The 7,762-nt window shown below is 44.6% G+C and overlaps 1 long non-coding RNA gene across 1 annotated transcript; it reads left to right on the top strand.

The window, feature by feature from the left end:
• The first annotated feature begins 2,171 nt into the window (after positions 1-2,171).
• LOC123603241 lies at positions 2,172-4,904 on the top strand. Its single transcript, XR_006714871.1, has 2 exons — positions 2,172-2,369; positions 3,365-4,904. It is a non-coding gene; the product is annotated as an uncharacterized LOC123603241 (long non-coding RNA).
• The last annotated feature ends 2,858 nt before the right edge of the window (positions 4,905-7,762 follow it).

A 7,762-nucleotide genomic window follows, 5' to 3' on the forward strand; every position in this document is an offset into this window, starting at 1 on the left:
GCCTTTCAGTTATTAAGCACTCTTCATCTAACATTATTTGATCCCAAACTAAAATCTCATGAATTCTAATTTATGGTTGAGGAAACTGAGGCTCAGAGAGCTCAGATCCCTTGAAGTTCATCCAGTTAGATATCAACAGAGAGTTTTAATTCTAATATTTGAACTCGCAATTTGATTTCATGTCCTATTATAGGTGTCCCATATCCCCAAGTGCCTGGAGTTAGACTGGATTTGTGCAGTAGCAATAAAACTTTTAAGAAGGAGGTCTCCTGAGTGTTTCAGTCAATTGAGTGTCTGACTCTTAATTTCAGCTCAGGTCATGATTGAGACCCACATCATGCTCCATGTGGAATGTGAAGCCTGATTAAGATTCTCATATTCTCTCTCTCTCTCTCCTCCCCCTCTCTGCTCCTCCACATGTACATGTACTCTCTCTCAAATAAATAACAATAATAAAATAAAAGCTTTTAAGAAGGAACTTTATACAACTCCTCGTGCATGGGGTTTCATTGCTTATGTCAGCTGTACCCCAAGCTTCAGTTTCCCTGTGACTCACTGGTTTCAAAGGAATGTGGATTCATTTGAGTAAATAGATTAAAAACACGACCCAAAAGATCTTCATGTTCTATCTTAGGGTCACCAAACTCTTGGTGAAGAATCATAATGTGAAGCCCTCCTCTCATCTCCTAAGTCTCTCTTCCTTCTCTGTGAGACCAAAGGGGAATGAACCCTCCCTACTTGCCCAAGCATCCCCTTCTGTCTCTCTTGGAGCAGTGGGATGGGGGGAGAACTTATTCCAAATCATCTTTGAGAGACTTGAGATTTACTTTTCTGTTTCTGCCCTACCCCAAAACATAGCTTATCTTTTCTCTCTTCTTAGAGTCCCCCTATGATACACGAAAGGCAGAGAGAGAGTCACAACGTAGGCCGTGTGTGAAAAGGAAAGGGGAAGAGGCTCTCGCCTTGGTCCCCACCTAACCCTTTAAGATCTCCTCACCACAAACTGCCTGGTTCACGCTTTCTTTTTCATCATTCCCAAAGGTCTTTTGGGCAAACCTTACATGTAGCCTCAGGAAGCATCCTGCCTCTTGGGTGCTTATAAACCCGTGGGTATCTTGGTGACAAGGGGAGAGGGATGGGGTGAGCCTTCTGCCAACAGCATGACTGTGCCCGGCCCCTGCCAGGCAGTTTTTGTAAAGGCGGTTTTACCCAAAATGTACTATGAGTATTTCAAAGACAATGAGGATTAGAAATAACAAAAGGCAGATGTTGGCTTGTTTTGTGAGAAATGCAATTAGAAAATGAGATGTTCATGGACCTTACAAATGTAATTGGAGACAGAAATACTAAACGTTGGCTTCCAGCCCTCTCGGTGCCCAGGACACTCCCTGAAAATGGGTTAGGAGCCATGCAATGCAAAATTCTGCACCATCTAATCAGTTATGGAGCACTGGTGGGAGTGAATTAATATTTTTCCAAATGTGTTCCAAAACAGTCACAACTACATGAATCCCGGGAAATGCAGGTGGTGTCACCTTGACAATTGTTTTTAGTGTTGTCTTATACGGATAGAATACTCCTGTGGGGAAAGTTCCAGTCTTCCCTTTTACCCAACCTCTTTAACATTTCCCTCTGGGCAGGGTAATATGGTGAAAGATATACTGGACGTGGGGGCAGAACCCTCTGCTCCTCCTTAGCCGGCTGTTGATCCTGCAGAGCCATCTTGGGCAGGCCTTTTGGACTACTTGTATCTTTCTTTGTAGAAGAAGAGAGCTGGGAAAATGAACTGTTAAAAAACTCACTTCCAGCAACTCCATGGTTCTCAATTTTTCATTGGCCACTTTCTCTTCCTGTATTTATTATGTTAAGGTTTCTCCCCTGTCTATGAGAAGGATGGACAGGAGACAATGGAAGTAAAACCCTGTAACTCTTCAATTTTGAGTTGAGTGTTTCACATCAAGCTCGTGGATTTTTGAGGACTTTTTTGTGAAAGACCACTAGAAAACTTGCTGTAGGGCTTATCATGTTGTTTTCTACTCCGTAGAATAATTTTTCAAAGATAGTCTATTGATCTGTTGTACATTTACAGATCCCTATGGTTCAGCTAGGACTATAATTGGAAAATTATATGAACTGGTACCAAATTTATCACTTCTCTCTGTTATCTGGGACTTCGAGTTAATCTCAGCATCGGGATAGCCTCATTTGCTTCAATATTCTGGAATCTGTTGCATCATTTTCCGTTTCTCTCGCAACCGACATTTCTAGGCTCAGCCTGCCTCTGCCACTGAGGGGATAGTCCTAGGAAAGGGCTCCTTTTCTGCATTAAAACTGGAAACAAACTGCAGTTGGCAAGAATACCGGGGCAGGTGGGCACTGGTTCCCTTTACTTCATTTTCACCCCAAGGGAAAATGGGAAAATTCATGAGACAAGTTATGTTATTTATTTGCTTAAGAACTTCCCTTCTGCCATTCCCTCCATATGGTTTATGTTTTCCTTCTGAATTGGTGCTTTCACAGTACAAAACTGCCTTTGTTGAGAGGCAGTAACAGGTGTGTTGTGAGAGGGAGCGTGTGAGAGAGAACGGGAGAAAACGTGCATCTGTGTGAGTGCGAGGAGGGCGGAGTGTGAGTGTGTGTGTGTGTGTGTGTGTGTGTGCGCGCGCGCGCGCGCAGGTGTCCGTGTCATCTAAGGCACGAGACCCAGTGTGCTTGGTGGTTTTCTCAGGAGAGTATGTTCACGTAACATTTAAGAACTCTTGGCTGAGAAATCTATACACCATCTGTGAACACATCCCTTCCAGAGAGAAGTTGCAAAACCAGCTCTGATTCCTAACGTAGACACAGCAAATGCCATTTCAGTTCTGAGGAAGTTCCAGGTCCATAGATGCCACTAGCTCAGCAATACTCACCTTGTGTTGCCTTTCCTTCTAGTGTATTAGACAAAGCATGGGCTTCAGGACAACTAGATGGGATTCAAATTCCATCCTGATATTCCTCAGTGCGCAGATGTTGGGTAATTTACTACATTTCCCCACATCCCAATCCCCTTACCCATAATTGCTGGATATCAGTCCCCCAACTCCCAATGTTACTGACAGAATTCATAGAGCAGCCTCGCTCAGGGCCCAGTACGTAGTAGGTACCCAGTAAATGTTGGTTCCTGCCCTATAAATGCAATTCTCAGACCAGATCAAGAAGAGATGGGAAAAATTCTTACCATGTGTTCAGGTAAGTAATTGACAAGGTTCAAATTGCTTTCTAATTTGCCAACGGAGGTCTTGACCTCTTTTCCTTTGGCATGATGAAGTTGCTTGAGACACTGCAGCTGCATGTGTTGGCTTTAAGTTCATCTCTTCCATAGAAAACTGAAACGACTCTGCACTGCTTCTAAGACACAAATACACCCCCTCTGCCCTGCTGTCAGCACGCCTGCATTCCAAGCTGTTCTCATGGGGATGGTGTTGGAGCTGTGTCCAGCCTCCCAGGACATCTGGACTGATTCCCATCGTGGCCAGTGGCACAAGGGATGGACTGCTGTCCAGGATACACTCCACGACAGTGAGACCACACGTTACGGAAACATCTTTTGGGGAGATGTTTCATCACCCTCCCAAACTGGGACCTTTAGTTTCATCAGGTTCATGGAGAAAGGAACTCAGTTAGACTCTGGTTGAAAAGGAGGACTTGCTTTCTACTTTTCAACAGACATCACAGTATTACGGAAAGGTAATGTGCTTAGGAGTCAGAGGGAAGTTCAAAGTGCAAACATGGGACAAAACAAAACACCAAAATAACTCCCGAGTTTCTGCTTCCAGTTTTCTAGATGGTAATACCCCAAAACATTAAGTCACCATTCCTGAATCCATCAGGAAATCACCTCACGCCATATCTGGCACAAAGTAAATCATCAATGAACATCAGCGTCCTTCATAAAGCCCTCAAGTGCACATGATAGAGATCCATTCCAGACGCATATTTAAGCAATTTGCTACTTGGCCTGTTGGCAGCTATTAGGTCCAAAAGAGAAACCACTCTGTGCTGACAATTAGGGGAACAAAGACTTTGAGGTAGAATCTCCCTGTTCCAAAAAATACTAATTATCAGCCACCACTTCCTAATTTTGAAAACAGATCGGCAGGCCAGATGGGTTTCTTAGATGTATCTTTATGGGTTGGCATGGTGGATACTGTGGATACACTCCCTTCGCACACAGTCTAACCCCCTCACACATGCTTTCCTCTAATTCAGTTTGCAAGGCTAACCACCACATTTCCCAGATTCCTTAAAGTTGGCATTTTATGCATGATATAAATTGCAATAATCAGATGCATCATATGAGACTTAAAGTCAAGTTACATGGCATCTCACATTGGGTTCCCTGAAAACACATTCTTAGGCAAAGATTTGCATACAGTAGATTTATCAGGGAGTGTTTCAAGTACAACAAGTACAACACCTGGAAGGAAAAGAAGGAAGCAGGATGACAGAGTTGGAAAAAGTTGAACTGCAATGTCGTTGCAAAAGAGACTTCAACCAACACCACAGGGTGCTCTGTGCTGGGAAAGCTATTCAGAGGTGTCCCCAGTGGAGGCAGATAGGACCAGTATATTATATCATGTATCTATGGGTCACTGTATGCGGGCTGCACCCCAGGACAAGCCATACCTTGGACAAAGATGGGCAGAACCACCAGCAGTCAACTCTCCTGGAAGCTGGGAGAATGAGTGCCTGGATCTTGAAGGTGCAATGTAGATAGCCTGCCAAAGATCCCCAAGGCCCACTGTGGAGCACCCCCTTTGCTGCTCAGACCCACTTGCTTATCCCATATTTACCCCATCAGCGTCTCCAGGATTCTAGTGGGCCTCATTTCCTGAGCAAATTTATAAAAGAGGTTGATCACATGAACTATGGTCCCTCTTGATGTGGTTCATTTTAAGGCCATAACGGATGCAGTCTCCCTTCTCTACTGCTCACTCTTTCCTTTCACTCTTAGCTACTACCTCTTGTAGTCTAGGTGATTCACTGGCCGGCTGACCAAAGCCTCATCCCAGAAAGTCTGAATCCTTGGTCAGCGTACTTTTTTCAGGCTAGAGCTATCACACTTATCAATTTATCATCAATATTGCACAGGGTCATACCAAAAGATGCCAAGTTTGGTCAATTATCAGAATGCCAGAAATGTAGTTTGTTGCATTTTTTTTTTTTTTTTTTTTTTTTTTTGCTTTAATAGCTTTCTATCTCCATCTGGTGATCAAGGCCAATTATTCCCATACGATGACTCATATCCTTGAATGCTGGTCTTCTGGCCTGATGAGCCCAAAAGACTACTGGTCAGGGATGGAATGTCCAAATTCCCCCAAGTGGGTCACCAGGAGTGCGGTAATCTGGTCACCCCTACTTCTACCCCATAGTTCCTACGTGATGCATTCTACCTGTTGGGGTCACAGCACCATATAATACTGGTGGAGTTGTGTCCTAGATGACAGCATCTCATCTGTGAATGAGGCTTAGCCTTTTCCCTCCATCAGCTGGCAATAAAGGACTCACCATGTGACTATACGTGTGCACTGAGAGACACCAGTGCAAGAGTGGTGGATGACACGGGGGTTGGGGTCACCTGCCAAGAAGCTAATCTGTGCCAATTCCAGACGTATCACTGCCATCTTACAACAGATTGATGCTGGCCACCAACCATATGACTTGGGGGTTCTGATAGGCAGCTGTGACCAAATGGCCACTTGACGTCCCATGGTCATGGTCCAGTGACATACTAGGGACTATGTTTCAAATGGAATATAGTTTTCAGATGCGGATATTTACTACCTTGCTAGGTGCTATGTTATGATTCCCCTATAGGGATAAAACTGCCCTAAACTGTTTGGGCATCTGTTTCCTCCACTAGCACCCTGCTATTGCCCATGTAGCTAGGCTGTTTGTATAGAAGCCTGGTCTTGCTGCACAGACTTTTACTGTTCTGCCTTTTCCACTCCACGTTTACCTCCCCCAGCAGGCAGGCTTCATTGTCATCTAACAAACGGATTTGAGAAGTATTCCCGAGTGTGGAATTTGCTGCACCAAAAACCCAAAGAGGTATGCTTCCTTCTTAGCAGTGGGAAGTACACAATGTACTAACTTATCCTTTCTTTTGGGATAGATGCCCTGGCATGCCCCAGACCCCTAAAAACTGTACTGATACGGGAGTCTCTGAATTTCATAACTTATCTCTGATCCTCTGGAACTTACAAACTCACCAAAGCCTCCAACGTATTTGTCTTGGCATTTATCTCTGGTGCTGGCCCCAGGATGTGAAATTTTTTGTTTACAATCTTGGCAGGAAGAGGAAAGCAGTTTCATAGGCTTCCATTTGCCATTTTCCCCTGTGATAACTCTAACCTCATAGGCCAAGAAACCAGTGTGGAAGATTTGTCAATTATTAGGTATGTCCATTCAAAATATCCCCTCAGGGACCATTGAAGTCAACTGTGGGTGGGTCTGTGGACCCAGTGATCCACTGTGACCCAGACCTGGGTCAGAACTCCATTTACTCCCTAGTTCCTGTATCTAACAGAGGGGCCATATAGCTTCAGGTCCCCAGCTGCCAAAGTCAACTTGGAGTCCATGGTCACTAGTCCTCAAAATGTCTCAGTGTCTGCCTTTCTCCAGGATACAGTTACCCAAGTAAGTGGCTGTAGGCCTTTTTGAGGGAGGGGTGGGATGGGGGGAATCATTACTATATATACTTATCATGGTGTTGTGGAATCCTTTCTGGTAACCCAGCTTCTCCTTCAGCCAATGGGTTCCATATCTAAGAATCAGTTCAAGTCTAGGAACTGACCAAGGGGCCATGTCTACCTATTGAGATTGCTGCCCTTGGTCCCCTAACCATCCACTCTTGATTTCTTTTGATTGTATAGATTGGGCAATACCCTTTTTTGGCTTCTCTTCTCTCTTGCTCCTATGAATGCCATATTCTATCCATCATCTCCATAACTTTTGAATGTCAGGTCCCCTGGCTGCCACTCTGACCTTGTTGACCATTAAAATAATTGCACCTCCTTGCTTCTGATGAGAAGGAGCAGCTAAACTGAGATACAATAGCAACAAAGGTTTCAGCTGATTCCATGAGAGGTTCTGTAGCTAGGATGACTCTCCAGAGTTGTCCCTCAGAAAGGCAAGCAGGCCGGGTCTTTGTAACCCAGCAGCAAGAAGTCAAAGGTGTGAAATGGATACTTTGAGCTAGGCATCTTCCTGTGGCCAAGGGAAATTCCCAGGAGTGAGTTGTAGCCACCACTCCTGGCATCTGGGAGACATTGCTTCAGGATGGTGCCTTGGACCTGAGGGGAGTTTGAGCAACACACTACAGTATTCACTACATGTGAGGACAGAGATTAAATCACAAAGCATCTATCTTGTTTGCATGGACCATGGTGAGGGCATGACGTTGTGGAGCCAGGGGCTATAGCAACTGTTTCCCGACTCTTCGGTTTTGGTCATGTCAGAAGTGGCAGCTCCTTTGATTAGCCAGCTCTGCAGCATTGTTTTGAGATAGATTCTGAAAACATACATCAGAGTCCATTTTCTTCTTAGCCCTCACAATGATCAGGTGAATTTTCAGCACCACTAAAAACAAACAAACAAACAAACAAACCCTTTCCCACTTCAACTAGTGAGAGTAGATTCTGTTGTCTCAACTAAGAACACTGGACAAAGCTGGTATTTCATGGCCAGCCACTGTTCAGATTAGATGGTGCCGTGATGC

Source organism: Leopardus geoffroyi, chromosome A1 (genome assembly GCF_018350155.1).
Source record: "Leopardus geoffroyi isolate Oge1 chromosome A1, O.geoffroyi_Oge1_pat1.0, whole genome shotgun sequence".
Taxonomy (NCBI): domain Eukaryota; kingdom Metazoa; phylum Chordata; class Mammalia; order Carnivora; family Felidae; genus Leopardus; species Leopardus geoffroyi.